Raw genomic sequence first — 23,173 nt, forward strand, 5'->3', positions numbered from 1 at the left:
TTATTAAAAGCCACTATATAGCTCCAACCCCTAATTTCTTTGGTAATACACAGCCTAAAAAAGGTTTTTTCAAATGTGGTCACTGTGTGGCATGTGCAAATACGTACCAAACTTCCACTTTTTGTTCTGTGGATCATAAAACATTTGATATTAAAGAATACATTTCCTGTGGTACCAGGAATGTAGTGTACTATGCTACATGTGCGTGTTCCCTCATATATGTGGGGCTTACGTCGCGCGAATTGAGGACACGAATTCGGGAACACGTTAGGGACATCTGTGCGGCCAGAACAGTAGAAGATGTATCAACCCTCAAAACCATTCCTAGGCATTTCCGACTAGTACACAATTGTGATCCCAAGGAATTTAGGGTCAGAGGCATTGATGTTATACACACAGGCATTAGGGGTGGTAATGTCAAAAAACTGCTGGCACAAAGGGAACTCATGTGGATAGTCACACTTGGGACTGTTAAACCGGCTGGGCTAAATGAAGCCCTTAATTTTGGTCCTTATTTATAAAGTGTTATATGACATTAAATGGTCCATGGTTTAAATATGTATATATATTTTCCTTTCATCTCTATGTCTCTCTGTGTTCTCTTCCCCTGCTTTTTATGTTGTTTTTTAATGCTTTTTTGTCTTATATTCATATTTAGGTCTTTTTAATATTATTCTTCTGATGATTGGTATTCTCCTTTGACCTGGCAATATGGACTTAGCAAATGGCATTTACTTAAAAATATAATGAGGATACCGATCTACATGTGGCCGTTCACAAGAGCCGTGGGACTTTTTTACACACCTGTGATATATATGAGAGGACGCCTTCTAACCTGCTCGTGCACTTATCCACGATTCATATGAAGATATATTATGGACATGGATTGCTTAATGCTATGAATCGTACTTCTGTGACATGGGGTTACGCCTCCATACTGACGTAAGCAGTGTTGTTTGGCTGCTTCTGACACGGTGGGCGTTACTAGCTCCACTGGTCTCTCGCTGTGGTGCGCGTGTGCGCGCCTCCGCCGTGGCTCTGCCATCCCTCCTCCGGCGACTTCCTGCGGCGGGCGCGGGCAGGACCTGTCGGTGCCCGCCTGGCTCCCGTAGCTGGATATGTCCGGGGGTGGGGGCGGTCGGACTTGGGGGGCGACGCGCGCATGCGCCGGATCATCACGGCCTCATTAGGAAATCGGACAGCTGGTTTTTAATTTATGCACTATTTAAGGCTGGCTAGGCACTAATACAGCATACTACCCCTTGAGAAAGCGAGGCGAAACGCGCGTCGGGGCGTATATTAAGGGTCTATCTGCAGTACGGTGAGTCCTTCTCCCCTCCACCCTCTCTATTATGTCTGATTTCAGGCATGTATTGTTGGTGTGATCCCTCGGTTACTCATACATCATACTTATGTTGCATTTTATGACCTTCCATTATCGGGATTTGTATGTGGGGACTTTCTCTCGCCTGTACCCTTCCCATATTATCTTTATGTGGTGACATATATACTATTAGCCTGCAGTAGACCTATTTCTGGTGTCTTATACTTTTATGTGTCTATGTTCGCACTGTCATTATGTGATGGCTGTGCATGTCTATATGTGATATTTTTGTGTCAATAAAATTAGGTTTATACTTTTTTATGAACTTCCATTTGTCCTCCTGATTTATATTGATTGCTGTATGGAGGTAATTGTGATGGTTGTGACTAATGTCAGTCACTAAAATGAAGCTGGTAATTTTGATATTCATATTGTTGTCTGTGTTTTTCACAGTAGGTCCCAGCATTATATTGATGGATTTCAGAGCCCGCGACGGAGCATGGCTCTTACAATTGAATGATGCCTGTAAAGACACCAGTGTTGCAGGTGTTGAAGTGAATGATAGGGGATTAGTGGAGATGACAAGTAAATTTAAGGATCTTACACGTAAAAGGACAAAAATATGGTGGAACCATGCATATTTAGAAAAATATCTGCAGAAGGGGCTTATCCCAAGAGGATTACGGGTTCAAGTTTTCCCCTCATTTCCAGTTGAAAGTTTAGATATACGAGAAAAATGGGAAAACTATGCAAATATCTGTTCATCTGGCTTTATGCAGATACTAAAAGAAATGAATTCTGAATCCCTCCAGAATATTGAAAAAGAAATGGAGGAGCTACAAAGCAATATAAAAAAGGACATGCCGGTTGAGGCCCTTATAAAGTTTAACGTTGAGATACAGGAGGAGACACAGAAATGGGCTGAGGAAATACAGCTAATGAAATCTAAAAAATTCCAACGGGATATTAATGACAAAAATCAGAATAAAATGTACAAGTGGAGAAACCCAGGTGAAAGGTCACGTCCATTTTATAGAAACGAATCCCGATCACGATCCCGGTCTGCCTCAGTGAAATCAATGAGGGGAGAGACACAGCAGACTACAATTGTAAATCGACCTGTATCTCCTAATGATGTACCCACAGCTAGTGGAACCAGTAGGAAAATGCACACCAGACAAAATGCTAAGAAGGGAGCAGAGGGGACATCGGTGGGGAATAAGTCTCAGGGAGGTCTGCAGGTAATCAATTTATCTGACCATGTACTAACTGATAATCAAATTGAGGTACTGAGTAAGGGCCTTTCTTTTTCTCCCACTAATGGTTTTAACTATTTTACAGCACTGAAGGACCTCCATCTCTTCTCACGTAAATTGGTCTTAACCCCTTCACCCCAAAGCCTGTTTTCACCTAAGTGACAGGGCCAATTTTTACAATTCTGACCACTGTCACTTTATGAGGTCATAACTCTGAAACGCTTCAACGGATCCTGGTGATTCTGACACTGTTTTCTCGTGACATATTGTACTTCATGATAGTGGTAAAACTTCTTCGATATGACTTGCATTTATTTGTGAAAAAAACAAAAATTTGTCGGAAATTATGAAAATTTAGCAATTTTCAAACTCTTAGTTTTTATGCCCTTAAATTAGAGAGTTAGGGTGGTTTCACACTTGCGTTTTTGTCTGCAGCGTTTTTTACCCAAAAAACGCATGCGTTTTTTTCCCTATATTTAACATTGAAAACGCATGCGTTTTTTGGTGTACGTGTTTGCACGCGTTTGTGAACGCATGCGTTTTTTTACTGCATGCGTTCATTTTCTAAAATGCAACTTGTAGTATTTTGAGGGGCGTTTTTTTTCCCCAAAAAAACGCATGCGTTTACATGCGGTTTTTTTTGGACAAAAAATGCATTGGAGTCAATGGGGACGCATGCGTTTTTTTGGACATGCGTTTGCATGCGTTTTTTTGACGCATGCGTTTTTTTTGGCACCATTGAATTAACTGTAGATAAGGATGTCTAGACACTGATAAGCCTCCCCCATAGCAGCAGGGTTAGAAAAGGAAGGTTCGGGGAAGTTTCTGGTCACTTCTCATCAGACTCCAAAGAAGACAGCACCCTGCCCGGACACATTGTTGGACAAGACACAGAGCAATGTGAGTATATCCTAGCCAATGCATTCATTTTCAATTTTTTGGATCTACATGTCCTAATTTCTTCAATTTTTTTCTTTCAACACGCATCAGAATGTCTTCTCCGGTTTCTTCGTCTGATGAGGAGTTCCAGCCACGGCAATCAGAAGTGGATCACGTGAGCGAGGTAATTTTTTTGTCCGTCAGCTTGGTAAGTATTGACTGTCACATCGACACATGAGGCAATTTTTTTTTTTTTAATTTTATAGAGCACTTCAACTGAGGGACAGAGAGGTACTGAGCAGCGGAGTCAAGGTCCAGGTGGAAGACGGCAGCGGGTATGTATACCAGGCAGACTGTCCTTATTGTAATATTCTTTACTTTTCTGTACCCTTGTTTTTCTTTACATTTTTCTTGTATCATCCTTTTCTGAAAGTTGTCTTTCATATTCCTGCCCTTTCTCATCTTCGTGTCTTATTTTTTCCAAATGTGGTTGAGCAAACTTAAATGATTTTCTTTTAATTTTAGGTTTCACAACGGGACGACGACCGGATTGATAATGACCTGCTGATCAGTCTGGTCCAGGAGCGAGTCCCGTTGTGGGACAGCCGGGATCAACAGCACTCCGTCAATAGTGTTCTCCGTCGTTTGTGGAGTGAGGTGGCCCAAGCGTTGTGGGATGGCTGGGAGAATTCCCCGCCACGGGTCCGTAATGCATTTGGTAAGTATTGCACGGTAGTGTGAAGCAACAGACCTTGGCCATGCTCTCTTGACTGTGTGTGATGAAAGAAACTTTTCGTAGTTTCTGTCATCACACACAGTCACGAGAGCACGGCCAAAAGTCCTTATTCTGACCATTATATTTTATTGTTATTTCACAGTGGACAAAGTAAGGACACGTTGGCGTTCCATGAAGGACCGCTTCAACAAGGACCTGCGTGCAGAGAAGAGTGCAGCTAGTGGTTCCGGAGCAAGGCACCGGCTCTACAAATACCACCGTGTGTTGGCCTTCCTGAGACCGGTCCTTCTCATGAGAACGTAAGTATTTCTCACATGCCTCCGGTTGTATTGCATAGACATAATCTGTCATTTTTAATTCCACAGGATGTACCGTCTTGTTATAGTTTGGTATTAATTTTCTGTTTTCTTTTTTCACAGCACACACTGCACGACTGTCGCCACAGGTTCTGGAGCGGTCCTTCAGCCGGCAGCCACGGACCCGTCCCAGCCATCCAGCAGCGCAGCACCAGGTGGGTCTTCCACACTCACTGGAGACCAGGGGGCTGGCCCATCAGGTCTTCCCCTTTCGCAGTCCTCTTTCGCTGCACCCATTTTTGCGGGCTCATCCCGGCAGCGACAGAGGGCTTCGGATAGGTCCCTCATGCCCGAGTTTTTGCACTTGAGCTCGGTTTTACACGAAGCTATCAAGGCTTTAGGTGACAGAATGGATGTGTCCCATAACCTGTTAGAGTGCCGCATCCAGGATGTCGCCAAAAGCGTTGATCAAGTGAAAGCCGACCTCCAGAAGCCAGCTCATCATTTTTTTAATCAAATCGAACAGGGCATGTCGGAACACCTTAGCCCTGATCTCCAGCTGAGTGTGATGCAGGCCTGCAATGTTGCTTTTGTGCAGGCTATGCAGCAGAGTCAGAGTCGTAATGTGGCGGCATATCCAACTGTGCCGTCACTGTCACAAGTAAACACTATTCCTACCTCTGCTGCATACCACTGCACGGCCACCTGTATTCCCTCTACAGGTGTACTCCACTACAGCGCCAACACGATGACGAGTGCTGTTGGACATCCCACCGCCACCACCGTGACGACCGCTGCTCCGGCTTGGACCTCCTCCGCTCACACCACGATGACGCAGGACCCTGGCGTGGCTTATCGGCCCGGCACCCTCCCAATGCAGCAGGACCCATCCATGCAATATCGGACCGGCCCACCCCCGATGCAGCAGGACCGAGGCCTGGCATATGGGACCGGACCCACCCCGATGCAGCAGGACCGAGGCGTTGCTTTCCGGGCAGGACACCCCCCGATGCAGCAGGACCCATCCATGGCGTATCGCACCGGGCCCCCCATGATGCAGCACGACCAAGCCATACCTTTCCGGACAGGACCCACCCCGATGCAGCCCACCCCGATGCAGCAGGACCCATCCATGGCTTTACGTTCCCCCCCAACGATGCACCAGGAACCTGGGAGGGTGTTATGTTCCCCCCCCAAACGAGGCACCAGGATCCTGGGAGGGTTTTTGTTTCCCCCCCCAACGAGGCACCAGGATCCTGGGAGGGTTTTTGTTTCCCCCCCCAACGAGGCACCAGGACCCAGGCGGGACTTTATCTTTTCCCCCATTGGACTCAGACATTGCCGAGCGCTCCACAATGGAGACTGACTGTTTAATTGTGGAGCCGGGTCCTGACGTGTCTCCCGCCTACACTTTACAACCTAGCCCCAGAAGACTTCCCCCAACCCGGAAAACCCAACGTAAAACTGGCAAAACTCATAAAAAACAAAAAACTTTGATTATTCCTCCCCCATCACCTACCGATGTGTCTCAACCTTCCAGTGTGTCTCAAGCCCCTCATGTTTTAAGCCCCATCCCCGAACTTCCAGACCCTTCAAGTTTTCTTGCCCATTCTCCTGCCACCTCTGCCTCCTCCACAGTGAGCCAGGCTTCAGTTCTGAATACCCCCCAGTTACGTCACTCAACCCCAAGCCGGCGTGGTTCAACCCGGCGCGGTACCAAGAAATAAATTGTTGTTTTTCCTCAATAAAAAAAAAAGATTATTTGCAACAATTATGTTTGGTTTATTGTGTCTATCACCGCTCTCAATACACACCAATAAAGTTTGTCACACACTTATTCTTTTGGCCTACACATATCTCCAGTAGTATAAAATACCAGACAACATCTATATGTGTTTCTTTAGTATACTGATATGAGTTGGCCCAAAAAATAGCAGTTATTTCCATACTCTTATTTTTAATTTTTAACTAGTGTAGTGTCACTGTCCAAAGAGAAAATGGTGGCAATCAAGTTCAGAACTCAACTGAACCGGTCAGATGTCAAAATAGACACCTGACCTGTTTAGTTGATTACTGACTTGTATATTCACCCTATTCTATATAGCACATTATGTGACAATTTTTGTCAAACTGATAGGACAATGGTTGGCACACGCTAACTATCTATCCTCACCTGGGCAGGTGTAAGAAATTTTGAATTCATGATCATGTATATGTTCATCATGAATTCATTATTTCTTACACTTGACTTGACGGGTATAGAGAGCGTGCCAGTCTTGACGCAATGACGTCAAGAAGATTACCAATAAATAAATTTAAATCTGGTTACATTATTATAAGTATGCGTGTTTATATCATTCTTTGTAAACCAAAATAGGGAGTGCAACAGAGGTCAATTATGATAAAAAAAAAATCTAATTATTACCTCATCAACTATCACCCACTCCTGGTTTTGGATTACAAATTATGATATACATATCTACTGCCCATCTTTGTTCAACCTTTTTTTAGAGAGGAAAAAGACAGGAGACCTGGTGAACACAACAAAGTTTATTAATTAGAAAAATTTGTATCAGTATTTAATTATTGGTAAACATTATCATACAACAGGACATTTAAACAACATTGTCCTGCCATGAAACCCGTCCAATATCGGACACAAAATAGGCCGCAAATTGGTCCCGCATAAGACCAACGGCTGCAGTTGACCGCATCGGGTGATGCTGAAAATCTGGCAATGGGTGTGAAACTGGTTCATCAAGTTCAATGTGGGGTCGCTCCTTAGCCATTATATAATTGTGTAGAACCACACAGGCTTTGACCACCTCGTCCACAGTTTCCACTTTTAGATTGATGGCTGTTGCAAGAATGCGCCATTTAGCAACCAGAATGCCAAAGCTGCATTCTACGGTTCTTCTGGCCCTGGTCAGTCTGTAGTTGTATATTCTGCTTGTGTGGTCCAAGTCCCTACTAGAATAGGGCTTCAGGAGATTTTCACACATCTGGAACGCCTCATCCCCAACCATAACAAATGGCAGCGGTGGGCCTTGAGTGTTGGGGAGAGGCTGTGGAGGGGGAAAATGAAAATTGTTACCATATACCCGACGGCCCATATCCGAGCTCTTGAATGTCTGGGAATCATTGCCACGGCCAAAAGCTCCAATGTCCACGGCGATGAAGCGACACTCCGCATCCGCTATTGCCATGAGCACTACCGAAAAATATTTTTTATAATTAAAAAACTCAGATCCGGTTCTGGCAGGTTTAACAATGCGGATGTGCTTCCCGTCCACCGCCCCTAAACAGTTTGGAAAATCACACACGTTCAAAAATGTTTTTGATATTTCCCGCCACATGTCCACGGTGGGTACGGGTATAAACTCCTCACGGAGTACATTCCATAACGCACGACAGGTGTCCACAACAATTCCGGACAGGGTTGAGATTCCAAGGCGGTATTGGAAGTGCAGGGAAGATAAACTCTCTCCTGTGGCCAGAAATCTAGAAGAAAAGGAAACCAAAACAAAAATTAAAATCTGCTCTTAATGGTGTTTTTAAATAAGAAAAAGGTAAAAAAAAAAAACCCAAAATACATGTCATAACCAAAAATTTGGACTGTCATTGGTTTAGTTTTGGAACGTACTGTAATGTCACTAACAGACGTTCCTCGGGTGGAATTGCTCTACGGAGCCGTGTGTCCTGTCGCCGTATGGAACCTTCTACACGAGACAGTAAATCCCGGAAAGAATCCTGAGACATTCTGGTGTAATCCTGGAATTTCTCCGGGTTGGCATTCAGCTCCGCATAGAGCGTGTGATATGCTCCACGGGTCTCACGCACTTCAATGATGGGGTGCCTCCAAAAACGCCGACGCTGTCTCCTTCTCCATCTTTGGTGGTTTCGGTCTTGCTCCCAAGCAAAAACACAGGCAAGGAAAATCTTGAAGCTGAACTCCAGTTTGAAATAAAAGTTCGCCATTGAAAGATCCATCATGACACCGTAAACAGTAGCAAGCTCTGAAAATTTCTGTTCCCCTAGGGTCTATATATTGATTGCCAATCATGTACGCCCTCTCTGTTCCCATTGGTTGTGTCTGGTAACCTTTTTTTTTTTTTTTTTTCTTTTTTTAAATCCCCAAAAAAACGCAAACGCATGCAAAAACGCATGTAATCACGTGTAAACGCTGCGTTTTTTTGACGCACGCGTTAAACGCGTGCGTCAAAAAAACGCAGCGTTTACATGCGTTTTTGTACCATGCGTTTTTTTTTAAAAACGCATGCGTTCAAAAACGCAAGTGTGAAACCAGCCTTATATCCCATAATATAGTTAATAAACAACATTTCCCACATGTCTGCTTTACATCAGCACAATTTTGGAAACATAATTTTTTTTTGTTAGGACGTTATAAGGGTTAAAAGTTGACCAGCGATTTCTCATTTTTGCAGCAAAATTTGCAAAACCATTTTTTTATGGACCACCTCACACTTGAAGTGACTTTGAGGGGTCTATATGACAGAAAGTGCCCAAAAGTGACACCATTCTAAAAACTGCACCCCTCAAGGTACTCAAAACCACATTCAAAAAGTTTATTAACCCTTCAGGTGCTTCACAGGAATTTTTTGAATGTTTAAAAAAATTGAACATTTAACTTTTTTTTCACAAAATTTTTACTTCAGGTCCAATTTGTTTCATTTTACCAAGGGTAACAGGAGAAATTGGACCACAAAAGTCGTTGTACAATTTGTCCTGAGTACGCCGATACCCCATATGTGGGGGTAAACCACTGTTTGGGCACATGGCAGAGCTCGGAAGGGAAGGAGCGCCATTTGACTTTTCAATGCAAGATTTGCTGGAATTGAGATCGGAGCCCATGTCACGATTGGAGAGCCCCTGATGTGCCTAAACAGTGGAAACCCCCACAAGTGACACCATTTTGGAAAGTAGACCCCCTAAGGAACTAATCTAGATGTGTGGTGAGCACTTTGAACCTCCAAGTGCTTCACAGAAGTTTATAATGTAGAGCCGTAAAAAAAATTTTTTTATTAATTTTCACAAAAAATGATCTTTTTGCCCCAAATTTTTTATTTTCCCAAGGGTAAAAGGATAAATTGGACCCCAAAAGTTGTTGTGCAATTTGTCCTGAGTACGTGGATACTTCATATATGGGGATAAACCACTGTTTGAGCGCATGGCAGAGCTCGGAAGGATAGGAGTGCCATTTGACTTTTCAATGCAAAATTGGCTGGAATTGAGATCGGACGCCATGTCGCATTTGGAGAGCCCCTGACGTGCCTTAACAGTGGAAACCCCCCACAAGTGACCCCATTTTGGAAAGAAGACCCCTAAGGAACTTATCTAGATGTGTGGTGAGCACTTTTAACCCCCAATTGTTTCACTAAAGTTTAGAATGTAGCATTGTGAAAATTAAAAAATCATTTTTTCTTTCCACAAAATGATGTTTTAGCCCGCAATTTTTTTTTCCCAAGGGTAACAGGAGAAATTGGACCACAAATGTTATTGTCCAATTTGTCCTGAGTACGCTGATACCCCACATGTGGGGGGGAACCACCGTTTGAGTGCATGGCAGAGCTCGGAAGGGAAGGAGCACCGTTTGAAATGCAGACTTAGATGGAATGGACTGCAGGTGTCATGTTGCATTTGCAGAGCCCCTGATGTACCTAAACAGTAGAAACCCACCACAAGTGACCCCATATTGGAAACTAGACCCCCCAAGGAACTTATCTAGATGTGTTGTGAGAGCTTTGAACCAACAAGTGTTTCACTACAGTTTATAACGCAGAGCCGTGAAAATAAAAAATATATTTTTTTCCACGAAAATGATATTTTATCCCCTATGTTTTTATTTTCCCAAGGGTAACAGGACAAATTGGACCCCAAAAGTTGTTGTCCAACTTGTCCTGAGAACTCTGATACCCCATATGTTGGGGGGAACCACTGTTTGGGTGCACGGCAGAGCTCGGAAGGGAAGGAGCGCCATTTGAAATGCAGACTTAGATGGATTGGTCTGCAGGCGTCATGTTGCATTTGCAGAGCCCCTGATGTACCTAAACAGTAGAAACCCCCCACAAGTGACCCCATATTGGAAACTAGACCCCCAAGGAACTTATCTAGATGTGTTGTGAGAGCTTTGAACCAACAAGTGTTTCACTACAGTTTATAACGCAGAGCCGTGAAAATAAAAAATATTTTTTTTTCCACGAAAATGATATTTTATCCCCTATGTTTTTATTTTCCCAAGGGTAACAGGACAAATTGGACCCCAAAAGTTGTTGTCCAACTTGTCCTGAGAACGCTGATACCCCATATGTTGGGGGAACCACTGTTTGGGTGCACGGCAGAGCTCGAAAGGGAAGGAGCGCCATTTGAAATGCAGACTTAGATGGATTGGTCTGCAGGCGTCATGTTGCATTTGCAGAGCCCCTGATGTACCTAAACAGTAGAAACCCCCCACAAGTGACCCCATATTGGAAACTAGACCCCCAAAGGAACTTATCTAGATGTGTTGTGAGAGCTTTGAACCAACAAGTGTTTCACTGCAGTTTATAACGCAGAGCCGTGAAAATAAAAAATATTTTTTTTTCCACGAAAATGATATTTTATCCCCTATGTTTTTATTTTCCCAAGGGTAACAGGACAAATTGGACCCCAAAAGTTGTTGTCCAACTTGTCCTGAGAACGCTGATACCCCATATGTTGGGGGGAACCACTGTTTGGGCACACAGGAGAACTCGGAAGGGAAGGAGCCCTGTTTTACTTTTTCAAAGCAGAATTGGCTGGAATTGAGATCGGACGCCATGTCGCGTTTGGAGAGCCCCTGATGTGCCTAAACAGTGGAAACCCCCAATTATAACTGAAACCCTAACCCCAACCCTAACCCTAGCCCTAACCCTAACCCTAGCCCTAGCCCTAACCCTAGCCCTAACCCTAGCCCTAACCCTAGCCCTAACCCTAGCCCTAGCCCTAACCCTAGCCCTAACCCTAGCCCTAACCCTAGCACTAATGGGAAAATGGAAATAAATACATTTTTTTACATTTTATTATTTTTCCCTAACTAAGGGGGTGATGAAGGGGGGTTTGATTTACTTTTATAGCGTTTTTTTGGCGGATTTTTATGATTGGCAGCTGTCACACACCAAAAGATGCTTTTTATTGCAAAAAATAGTTTTTGCATCACCACATTTTGAGAGCTATAATTTATCCATATTTTGGCCCACAGAGTCATATGAGGTCTTGTTTTTTGCGGGACGCGTTGACGTTTTTATTGGTAACATTTTCGGGCAGATGACATTTTTTGATCGCTTTTTATTCCGATTTTTGGGAGGCGGAATGAACAAAAACCAGCAATTCCTGAATTTCTTTTAGGGGGGGCGTTTATACCGTAATATATCTTCATATGAATCGTGGATAAGTGCACGAGCAGGTTAGAAGACGTCCTCTCATATATATCACAGGTGTGTAAAAAAGTCCCACGGCTCTTGTGAACGGCCACATGTAGATCGGTATCCTCATTATATTTTTAAGTAAATGCCATTTGCTAAGTCCATATTGCCAGGTCAAAGGAGAATACCAATCATCGGAAGAATAATATTAAAAAGACCTAAATATGAATATAAAACAAAAAAGCATTAAAAAACAACATAAAAAGCAGGGGAAGAGAACACAGAGAGACATAGAGATGAAAGAAAAATATATATACATATTTAAACCATGGACCATTTAATGTCATATAACACTTTATAAATAAGGACCAAAATTAAGGGCTTCATTTAGCCCAGCCGGTTTAACAGTCCCAAGTGTGACTATCCACATGAGTTCCCTTTGTGCCAGCAGTTTTTTGACATTACCACCCCTAATGCCTGTGTGTATAACATCAATGCCTCTGACCCTAAATTCCTTGGGATCACAATTGTGTACTAGTCGGAAATGCCTAGGAATGGTTTTGAGGGTTGATACATCTTCTACTGTTCTGGCCGCACAGATGTCCCTAACGTGTTCCCGAATTCGTGTCCTCAATTCGCGCGACGTAAGCCCCACATATATGAGGGAACACGCACATGTAGCATAGTACACTACATTCCTGGTACCACAGGAAATGTATTCTTTAATATCAAATGATTTATGATCCACAGAACAAAAAGTGGAAGTTTGGTACGTATTTGCACATGCCACACAGTGACCACATTTGAAAAAACCTTTTTTAGGCTGTGTATTACCAAAGAAATTAGGGGTTGGAGCTATATAGTGGCTTTTAATAAGCAAATCGCTTAGATTTTTAGAGCGACGAGGGGTCATGAGGGGTATGTCGGTGAGGAAGGGTCTCAGGGAGGGCTCGGCACTGAGAATAGGCCAATACTTAGTCAAAATATGACGCATATTGTCCCACTCGTGGTTAAAAACTGAAATGAACCAAATGTTTTCATCCTTTTTGTCTCTTTTCCTTTTATGATACAATAGTGAGTCTCGAGATACCGACTTTGCTCTGTTATAGCCGTTTTTAATACATCTTTGGCTGTAACCGCGTTGTTGAAGGGGCTTATCCCAAGAGGATTACGGGTTCAAGTTTTCCCCTCATTTCCAGTTGAAAGTTTAGATATACGAGAAAAATGGGAAAACTATGCAAATACCTGTTCATCTGGCTTTATACAGATACTAAAAGAAATGAATGCTGAATCCCTCCAGAATATTGAAAAAGAAATGGAGGAGCTACAAAGCAATATAAAAAAGGACATGCCGGTTGAGGCCCTTATAAAGTTTAACGTTGAGATACAGGAGGAGACACAGAAATGGGCTGAGGAAATACAGCTAATGAAATCTAAAAAATTCCAACGGGATATTAATGACAAAAATCAGAATAAAATGTACAAGTGGAGAAACCCAGGTGAAAGGTCACGTCCATTTTATAGAAACGAATCCCGATCACGATCCCGGTCTGCCTCAGTAAAATCAATGAGGGGAGAGACACAGCAGACTACAATTGTAAATCGACCTGTATCTCCTAATGACGTACCCACAGCTAGTGGAACCAGTAGGAAAATGCACACCAGACAAAATGCTAAGAAGGGAGCAGAGGGGACATCGGTGGGGAATAAGTCTCAGGGAGGTCTGCAGGTAATCAATTTATCTGACCATGTACTAACTGATAATCAAATTGAGGTACTGAGTAAGGGCCTTTCTTTTTCTCCCACTAATGGTTTTAACTATTTTACAGCACTGAAGGACCTCCATCTCTTCTCACGTAAATTGGTCTTAAAGAAGCTGCACTGTAGAGGTACCAACGACTTGGAGGGTTGGAGCCCTGCGGAGAGAGACACCATACATATTTTGGAAGAACTTCTTGATGAGCAAAATCCAGATGATGGAGGTGGGTTTCCTAGTGCCATTCTTCCCAGGTCCACGAGGTTCCCTCCCTTGTCACTCTGCCCAGCGGTAGAGATATTTACCAAGTTGGTCTCAAATGAATTAAAAACGTTATCCTCACACCGCCGCTATGATAATTTAACTAGCAAACAGAGGGAAGCCATACGTCAATTACAGTCCTTTGATGACGTGGTATTTAAGGCGGCTGACAAGGGGGGGAACATCGTGGTCTGGCCAATCATTAAATATGAACGAGAGGCATTTAAACAACTACGTGATAACCAGGTATATACAAAATTAGGCTATAACCCGGTGGTGTCTTTCTCCGCACAGCTCCAAAAATTTCTTACTAAAGCTTTTGATTTAGGTGTCATCAACAAAAAAGTCCTTGATGGACTTACAGTGCAGTTTCCAAAGGTGCCGACGCTCTATCTACTCCCTAAAGTCCACAAGGATGCCGTCAACCCACCGGGACGTCCTATTGTGTCCGGAATAGATGGTCTTTGTGACCCCATATGTAAATTTATCGACTTCTACTTAAAACCTATTGTAGAAACACTGCCTTCGCATGTGAAGGATACAACGGATGTCCTTGCTAGGGTTGACGGCCTCCTTGTGGACAGGGAAACTATCCTCGTGACTGCGGACGTAGAGACGTTATACACGTGTATCAATCACGAGGATGGGATCCGAGCGGTCCGCTTCTTCCTGGAGGCCTCCAACCTGGACGGCCCACTGTGTGAGCTCATCCTGGAACTGCTGCACTTTGCCCTCACACATAATTTTTTTACTTTTAAAAACCAGTTTTATCATCAGAAGCGTGGCGCGGCCATGGGTGCGGCCTGTGCCCCCGCGTACGCCAACCTTTTCCTGGGTTTCTGGGAGAGGTTGGTGTTTGGTGTTTCGGGGGCAGGGGCCGCCGACCATGTGCTGTGCTGGTTACGCTACATTGATGATGTTTTATTTTTGTGGCGGGGCACAGTGCAGCAGCTGGATGAGTTTATGGCTATGCTCAATGACAATAATTTCAATATTAAATTGACATATAGATATGATGCAGTTAAAATTGACTTTTTGGATATTAGTCTGGAGGTGGATTCATCTTCCACCATCCAGACGGATGTTTTCCGTAAGGAGACATCAGTCAATTCATTAATACATGCCACCACTGCACATAGCCATTCCACAGTTAGGGCCGTCCCGGTTGGACAGTTTCTAAGGGTGAGGCGGATCTGCTCTACAGACCAAAAATTTGAAAATCAAGCGCTGGATGTGAAAAGACGCTTTCAACAACGCGGTTACAGCCAAAGATGTATTAAAAACGGCTATAACAGAGCAAAGTCGGTATCTCGAGACTCACTATTGTATCATAAAAGGAAAAGAGACAAAAAGGATGAAAACATACGGTTCATTTCAGTTTTTAACCACGAGTGGGACAATATGCGTCATATTTTGACTAAGTATTGGCCTATTCTCAGTGACGAGCCCTCCCTGAGACCCTTCCTCACCGACATACCCCTCATGACCCCTCGTCGCTCTAAAAATCTAAGCGATTTGCCTATTAAAAGCCACTATATAGCTCCAACCCCTAATTTCTTTGGTAATACACAGCCTAAAAAAGGTTTTTTCAAATGTGGTCACTGTGTGGCATGTGCAAATACGTACCAAACTTCCACTTTTTGTTCTGTGGATCATAAAACATTTGATATTAAAGAATACATTTCCTGTGGTACCAGGAATGTAGTGTACTATGCTACATGTGCGTGTTCCCTCATATATGTGGGGCTTACGTCGCGCGAATTGAGGACACGAATTCGGGAACACGTTAGGGACATCTGTGCGGCCAGAACAGTAGAAGATGTATCAACCCTCAAAACCATTCCTAGGCATTTCCGACTAGTACACAATTGTGATCCCAAGGAATTTAGGGTCAGAGGCATTGATGTTATACACACAGGCATTAGGGGTGGTAATGTCAAAAAACTGCTGGCACAAAGGGAACTCATGTGGATAGTCACACTTGGGACTGTTAAACCGGCTGGGCTAAATGAAGCCCTTAAAGGGAACCTGTCACCTGAATTTGGCGGGACTGGTTTTGGGTCATATGGGCGGAGTTTTCGGGTGTTTGATTCACCCTTTCCTTACCCGCTGGCTGCATGCTTGCTGCAATATTGGATTGAAGTTCATTGTCTGTCCTCCATAGTACATGCCTGCACAAGGCAAGATTGCTTTGCGCAGGCGTGTACTATGGAGGACAGAGAATGAACTTCAATCCAATATTGCAGCCAGCATGCAGCCAGCAGGTAAGGAAAGGGTGAATCAAACACCGGAAAACTCCGCCCATATGACCCAAAACCAGTCCCGCCAAATTCAGGTGACAGAGTCCCTTTAATTTTGGTCCTTATTTATAAAGTGTTATATGACATTAAATGGTCCATGGTTTAAATATGTATATATATATTTTTCTTTCATCTCTATGTCTCTCTGTGTTCTCTTCCCCTGCTTTTTATGTCGTTTTTTAATGCTTTTTTGTCTTATATTCATATTTAGGTCTTTTTAATATTATTCTTCCGATGATTGGTATAATCCTTTGACCTGGCAATATGGACTTAGCAAATGGCATTTACTTAAAAATATAATGAGGATACCGATCTACATGTGGCCGTTCACAAGAGCCGTGGGACTTTTTTTACACACCTGTGATATATATGAGAGGACGTCTTCTAACCTGCTCGTACACTTATCCACGATTCATATGAAGATATATTATGGACATGGATTGCTTAATGCTATGAATCGTACTTCTGTGACATGGGGTTACGCCTCCATACTGACGTAAGCAGTGTTGTTTGGCTGCTTCTGACACGGTGGGCGTTACTAGCTCCACTGGTCTCTCGCTGTGGTGCGCGTGCGCACGCCTCCGCCGTGGCTCTGCCCTCCCTCCTCCGGCGACTTCCTGCGGCGGGCGCGGGCGGGACCTGTCGGTGCCCGCCTGGCTCCCATAGCTGGATATGTCCGGGGGTGGGGGCGGTCGGACTTGGGGGGCGACGCGCGCATGCGCCGGATCATCACGGCCTCATTAGGAAATCGGACAGCTGGTTTTTAATTTATGCACTATTTAAGGCTGGCTAGGCACTAATACAGCATACTACCCCTTGAGAAAGCGAGGCGAAACGCGCGTCGGGGCGTATATTAAGGGTCTATATGCAGTACGGTGAGTCCTTCTCCCCTCCACCCTCTCTATTATGTCTGATTTCAGGCATGTATTGTTGGTGTGATCCCTCGGTTACTCATACATCATACTTATGTTGCATTTTATGACCTTCCATTATCGGGATTTGTATGTGGGGACTTTCTCTCGCCTGTACCCTTCCCATATTATCTTTATGTGGTGGCATATATACTATTAGCCTGCAGTAGACCTATTTCTGGTGTCTTATACTTTTATGTGTCTATGTTCGCACTGTCATTATGTGATGGCTGTGCATGTCTATATGTGATATTTTTGTGTCAATAAAATTATGTTTATACTTTTTTATGAACTTCCATTTGTCCTCCTGATTTATATTGATTGCTGTATGGAGGTAATTGTGATGGTTGTGACAAATGTCAGTCACTAAAATGAAGCTGGTAATTTTGATATTCACCTTGTTGAATCTATGTATACAAAATCACATTTATGGACAACTACAGACTGCTAGAAATACTGAAATCAAGTAAAAATGTAAAATGTAATGTTATAAATAAGACAAGAAAAACTACAAAAACAAGCATCTATAATCTAACTATTTGCTTGCTTGGAAACTGAGACATGAAATGAAGCGTAACCCATCCTTGTCAGACTTGAGCTAAACTGCGACTTTTTTTTCCATAGTGCTACAGATTGAGTCTAAGCTACAGCAATTCATTGAGTTATAAGCATTTTTGGGTGGACTACAGCTGTATTTAACCCCCTTTGTACCAGGGCAATTTTTCCTTTTTTTCCTCTCCTTCTTCCAAGAGTTATAACTTTTTTTTTCCGCCCATATAGCCGTTTGAGTGCTTGTTTTTTGCGACATGATGCAAAATTTTGAATGACATTACTCATTTTATCATATGATGCACTGGAAAACAGGTAATAAATCGTAAGTACATTGAAATTGAAAAAAAAATTGCAATTCCACAATTGGTTTTGTTTTTTTAATTGACCATGTTCACTATATGATAAAACTGACGTGGCAATGTTCTCTAGGTCAGCACAAGTACAGAAGTACCAAACATGTATATTTTTTATTGTTGAAAGTAAAATCTAAAATATGTGAAAAAGCATTTTTGCTTGTGTTGCCATTTTTCTGAGACCCGTAACATTTTCATTTTTTGCATATGGGGCTGAGTGAGAGCTTTTTTAACCCCTTTCTGACATCGGACGTACTATCCCGTCGAGGTGGGGTGGGCCCCCATGACCACGGATGGGATAGTACGTCCAGCGCGATCGGCGGCGCTCACGGGGGGAGCGTGGCCGATCGCGGACGGGTGTCAGCTGCCTATCGCAGCTGACATCCGGCACTATGTGCCAGGAGCGGTCACGGACCGCTCCAGGCACATTAACCCCCGGCACACCGCGATCAAACATGATCGCGATGTGCCGGCGGTGCAGGGAAGCATTGCGCAGGGAGGGGGCTCCCTGCGGGCTTCCCTGAGCCCCCTGCAGCAACGCGATGTGATCGCGTTGCTGCGAGGGTCTTACCTCCCTCCCTGCTTGTTCCAGGCCCGGATCCAAGATGGCCGCGGATCCGGGCCCTGCAGGGAGGGAGGTGGCTTCACAGAGCCTGCTCAGAGCAGGCACTGTGAAGGCTGCAGCGCTGCATGTCAGATCAGTGATCTGACAGAGTGCTGTGCAAACTGTCAGATCACTGATCTGTGATGTCCCCCCCTGGGACAATGTAAAAAAGTAAAAAAAAAAATTTTCAAAATGTGTGAAAAAAAAAAAAAAAAATTCCTAAATAATGAAAAAAAATAAAAATATTATTCCCATAAATACATTTCTTTATCTAAATAAAAAAAAAACCAATAAAAGTACACATATTGAGTATCGCCGCATCCGTAACGGCCCGACCTATAAAACTGGCCCACTAGTTAACCCCTTCAGTAAACACCGTAAGAAAAAAAAAAAAAAACGAGGCAAAAAACAACGCTTTATTATCATACCGCCGAACAAAAAGTGGAATAACACGCGATCAAAAAGACAGATATAAATAACCATGATACCGCTGAAAGCGTCATCTTGTCCCGCAAAAAACGAGCTGCCATACAGCATCATCAGAAAAAAAAAAGTTATGGTCCTGAGAATAAAGCGATGCAAAAATAATTATTTTTTCTATAAAATAGTTTTTATCAAATAAAAGCGCCAAAACATAAAAAAATGATATAAATGAGGTGTCGCTGTAATCGTACTGACCCGAAGAATAAAACTGATTTATCAATTTTACCAAACGCGGAACGGTATAAACGCCTCCCCCAAAAGAAATTCATGAATAGCTGGTTTTTGGTCATTCTGCCTCACAAAAATCGGAATAAAAAGCGATCAAAAAATCTAACGTGTCCGAAAATGTTACCAATAAAAACGTCAACTCGTCCTGCAAAAAACAAGACCTCACATGCCTCTGTGAACCAAAATATGGAAAAATTATAGCTCTCAAAATGTGGTAACGCAAAAAATATTTTTTGCAATAAAAAGCGTCTTTCAGTGTGTGACGGCTGCCAATCATAAAAATCCGCTAAAAAACCCGCTATAAAAGTAAATCAAACCCCCCTTCATCACTCCCTTAGTTAGGGAAAAATTAAAAAATTGTATTTATTTCCATTTTTCCATTAGGGCTAGGGTTAGGGTTAGGGTTAGGGCTAGGGCTAGGGCTAGGGTTAGGGCTAGGGTTAGGGTTAGGGTTAGGGCTAGGGTTAGGGCTATGATTAGGGTTAGGGCTAGGGTTAGGGTTAGGGCTAGGGTTAGGGCTAGGGTTAGGGCTAGGGTTAGGGTTAGGGTTAGGGCTAGGGTTAGGGTTAGGGCTAGGGTTAGGGCTAGGGTTAAGGCTACAGTTAGGGTTGGGGCTAAAGTTACGGTTAGGGTTTAGATTACATTTACAGTTGGGAATAGGGTTGGGATTAGGGTTAGGGGTGTGTCAGGGTTAGAGGTTTGGTTAGGGTTACTGTTGGGATTAGGGCTAGGGGTGTGTTTGTATTAGGGTTTCAGTTATAATTGGGGGGTTTCCACTGTTTAGGCACATCAGGGGCTCTCCAAACGCGACATGGCGTCCGATATCAATTCCAGCCAATTCTGCGTTGAAAAAGTAAAACAGTGCTTCTTCCCTTCCGAGCTCTCCCGTGTGCCCAAACAGGGGTTTACCCCAACATATGGGGTATCAGTGTACTCAGGACAAATAGGACAACAGCATTTGGGGTCCAATTTCTCCTGTTACCCTTGGGAAAATACAAAACTGGGGGCTAAAAAATAATTTTTGTGGGAAAAAAAAAGATTTTTTATTTTCACGGCTCTGCGTTATAAACTGTAGTGAAACACTTGGGGGTTCAAAGTTCTCACAACACATCTAGATTAGTTCCATGGGAGGTCTAGTTTCCAATATGGGGTCACTTGTGGGGGATTTCTACTGTTTAGGTACATTAGGGGTTCTGCAAATACAATGTGACGCCTGCAGACCATTCCATCTAAGTCTGCATTCCAAATGGCACTCCTTCCCTTCCGAGCCCTCCCATGCGCCCAAACGGAGGTTCCCCCCAACATATGGGGTATCAGCATACTCAGGACAAATTGGACAACAACTTTTGGGGTCAAATTTCTCCTCTTACCCTCAGGAAAATACAAAACTGGGGGCTAAAAAATGATTTTTGGGGGAAAGATTTTTTATTTTATTTTCACGGCTCTGCGTTACAAGCTGTAGTGAAACACTTGGGGGTTCAAAGCTCTCACAACACATCTAGATGAGTTCCTTAGGGGGTCTACTTTCCAAAATGGTGTCACTTGTGGGGGTTTCAATGTTTAGGCACATCAGGGGCTCTCCAAACGCAACATGGCGTCCCATCTAAATTCCTGTCAATTTTTCAATGAAAAGTCAAACGGCGCTCCTTCCCTTCCGAGCTCTCCCATCCGCCCAAACAGTGGTTTACCCCCACATATGGGGTATCAGCGTACTCAGGACAAATTGTACAACAACTTTTGGGGTCCAATTACTTCTCTTACCCTTGGGAAAATAAAAAATTGGGGGCGAAAAGATAATTTTTTTGAAAAAATATGATTGTTTATTTTTATGGTTCTACATTATAAACTTCTGTGAAGCACTTGGTGGGTCAAAGTGCTCACCACACCTCTAGATAAGTTCCTTAGGGGGTCTACTTTCCAAAATGGTGTCACTTGTGGGGGTTTCAATGTTTAGGCACATCAGGGGCTCTCCAAACGCAACATGTGTCCCATCTCAGTTCCTGTCAATTTTGCATTGAAAAGTCAAACGGCGCTCCTTCCCTTCCGAGCTCAACCATCCGCCCAAACAGGGGTTTACCACCACATATGGGGTATCAGCGTACTCAGGACAAATTGTACAACAACTTTTGGGGTCCTATTACTTCTCTTACCCTTGGGAAAATAAAAAATTGGGGGCGGAAAGTTAATTTTTGTGAAAAAATATGATTTTTTATTTTTACGGTTCTACATTATAAACTTCTGTGAAGCACTTGGTGGGTCAAAGTGCTCACCACACCTCTAGATAAGTTCCTTAGGGGGTCTACTTTCCAAAATGGTGTCACTTGTGGGGGGTTTCAATGTTTAGGCACATCAGGGGCTCTCCAAACGAAACATGGCGTCCCATCTCAATTCCAGTCAATTTTGCATTGAAAAGTCAAATGGCGCTCCTTCGCTTCCGAGCTCTGCCATGCGCCCAAACAGTGGTTTACCCCCTCATGTGGGGTATTGTCTGTTATGAAAGGCAATTCAGTATCACAATGGACATGGAGGTCAAAGCACATACAGTGATCTGACAATAACCCAAAATAATAGAACGAGCTCTGAGACGTGGGAACTCTGCAGACCGCAATCCCTGATCCTCTCCAAACACAACTAGAGGCAGCCGTGGATTGCGCCTAAAGCTCCCTATGCAACTCGGCACAGCCTGAGAAACTAACTAGCCTGAAGATAGAAAAAATAAGCCTACCTTGACTCAGAGAAATACCCCAAAGGAAAAGGCAGCCCCCCACATATAATGACTGTGAGTAAGATGAAAAGACAAACGTAGGGATGAAATAGATTCAGCAAAGTGAGGCCCGATATTCTAGACAGAACGAGGATAGGAAAGATAACTTTGCGGTCTACACAAAACCCTAAAGAAAACCACGCAAAGGGGCAAAAAGACCCTCCGTACCGAACTAACGGCACGGAGGTACACCCTTTGCGTCCCAGAGCTTCCAGCAAAACAAATAGACAAGCTGGACAGAAAAAATAGCAACAAATAGCAAAGAAGCACTTAGCTATGCAGAGCAGCAGGCCACAGGAATGATCCAGAGAAACACAAGTCCAACACTGGAACATTGACAGGAAGCATGAATCAAAGCATTAGGTGGGGTTAAGTAGAGAAGCACCTAACGACCTCACCATATCACCTGAGGAAGGAAACTCAGAAGCAGCAGTACCAGTTTCCTCCACAAACGGAAGCTCCCAGAGAGAATCAGCCGAAGTACCACTTGTGACCACAGGAGGGAGCTCTGCCACAGAATTCACAACAGTGCCCCCCCCCCTTGAGGAGGGGTCACCGAACCCTCACCAGAGCTCCCAGGCCGACCAGGATGAGCCACATGAAAGGCACGAACAAGATCGGGAGCATGGACATCAGAGGCAAAAACCCAGGAATTATCCTCCTGAGCATAACCCTTCCATTTAACCAGATACTGGAGTTTCCGTCTTGAAACACGAGAATCCAAAATCTTCTCCACAGTATACTCCAATTCCCCCTCCACCAAAACCGGGGCAGGAGGGTCAACAGATGGAACCATAGGTGCCACGTATCTCCGCAACAATGACCTATGGAAGACGTTATGTATGAAAAAAGAATCTGGGAGGGTCAGACGAAAAGACACAGGATTAATAACCTCAGAAATCCTATAAGGACCAATGAAACGAGGTTTAAACTTCGGAGAGGAAACCTTCATAGGAATATGACGAGAAGATAACCAAACCAGATCCCCAACACGAAGTCGGGGACCCACACGGCGTCTGCGATTAGCGAAACGTTGAGCCTTCTCCTGGGACAAGGTCAAATTGTCTACT

The sequence above is a fragment of the Ranitomeya imitator genome, chromosome 3 (assembly GCF_032444005.1).
Source record: "Ranitomeya imitator isolate aRanImi1 chromosome 3, aRanImi1.pri, whole genome shotgun sequence".
Classification (NCBI taxonomy): domain Eukaryota; kingdom Metazoa; phylum Chordata; class Amphibia; order Anura; family Dendrobatidae; genus Ranitomeya; species Ranitomeya imitator.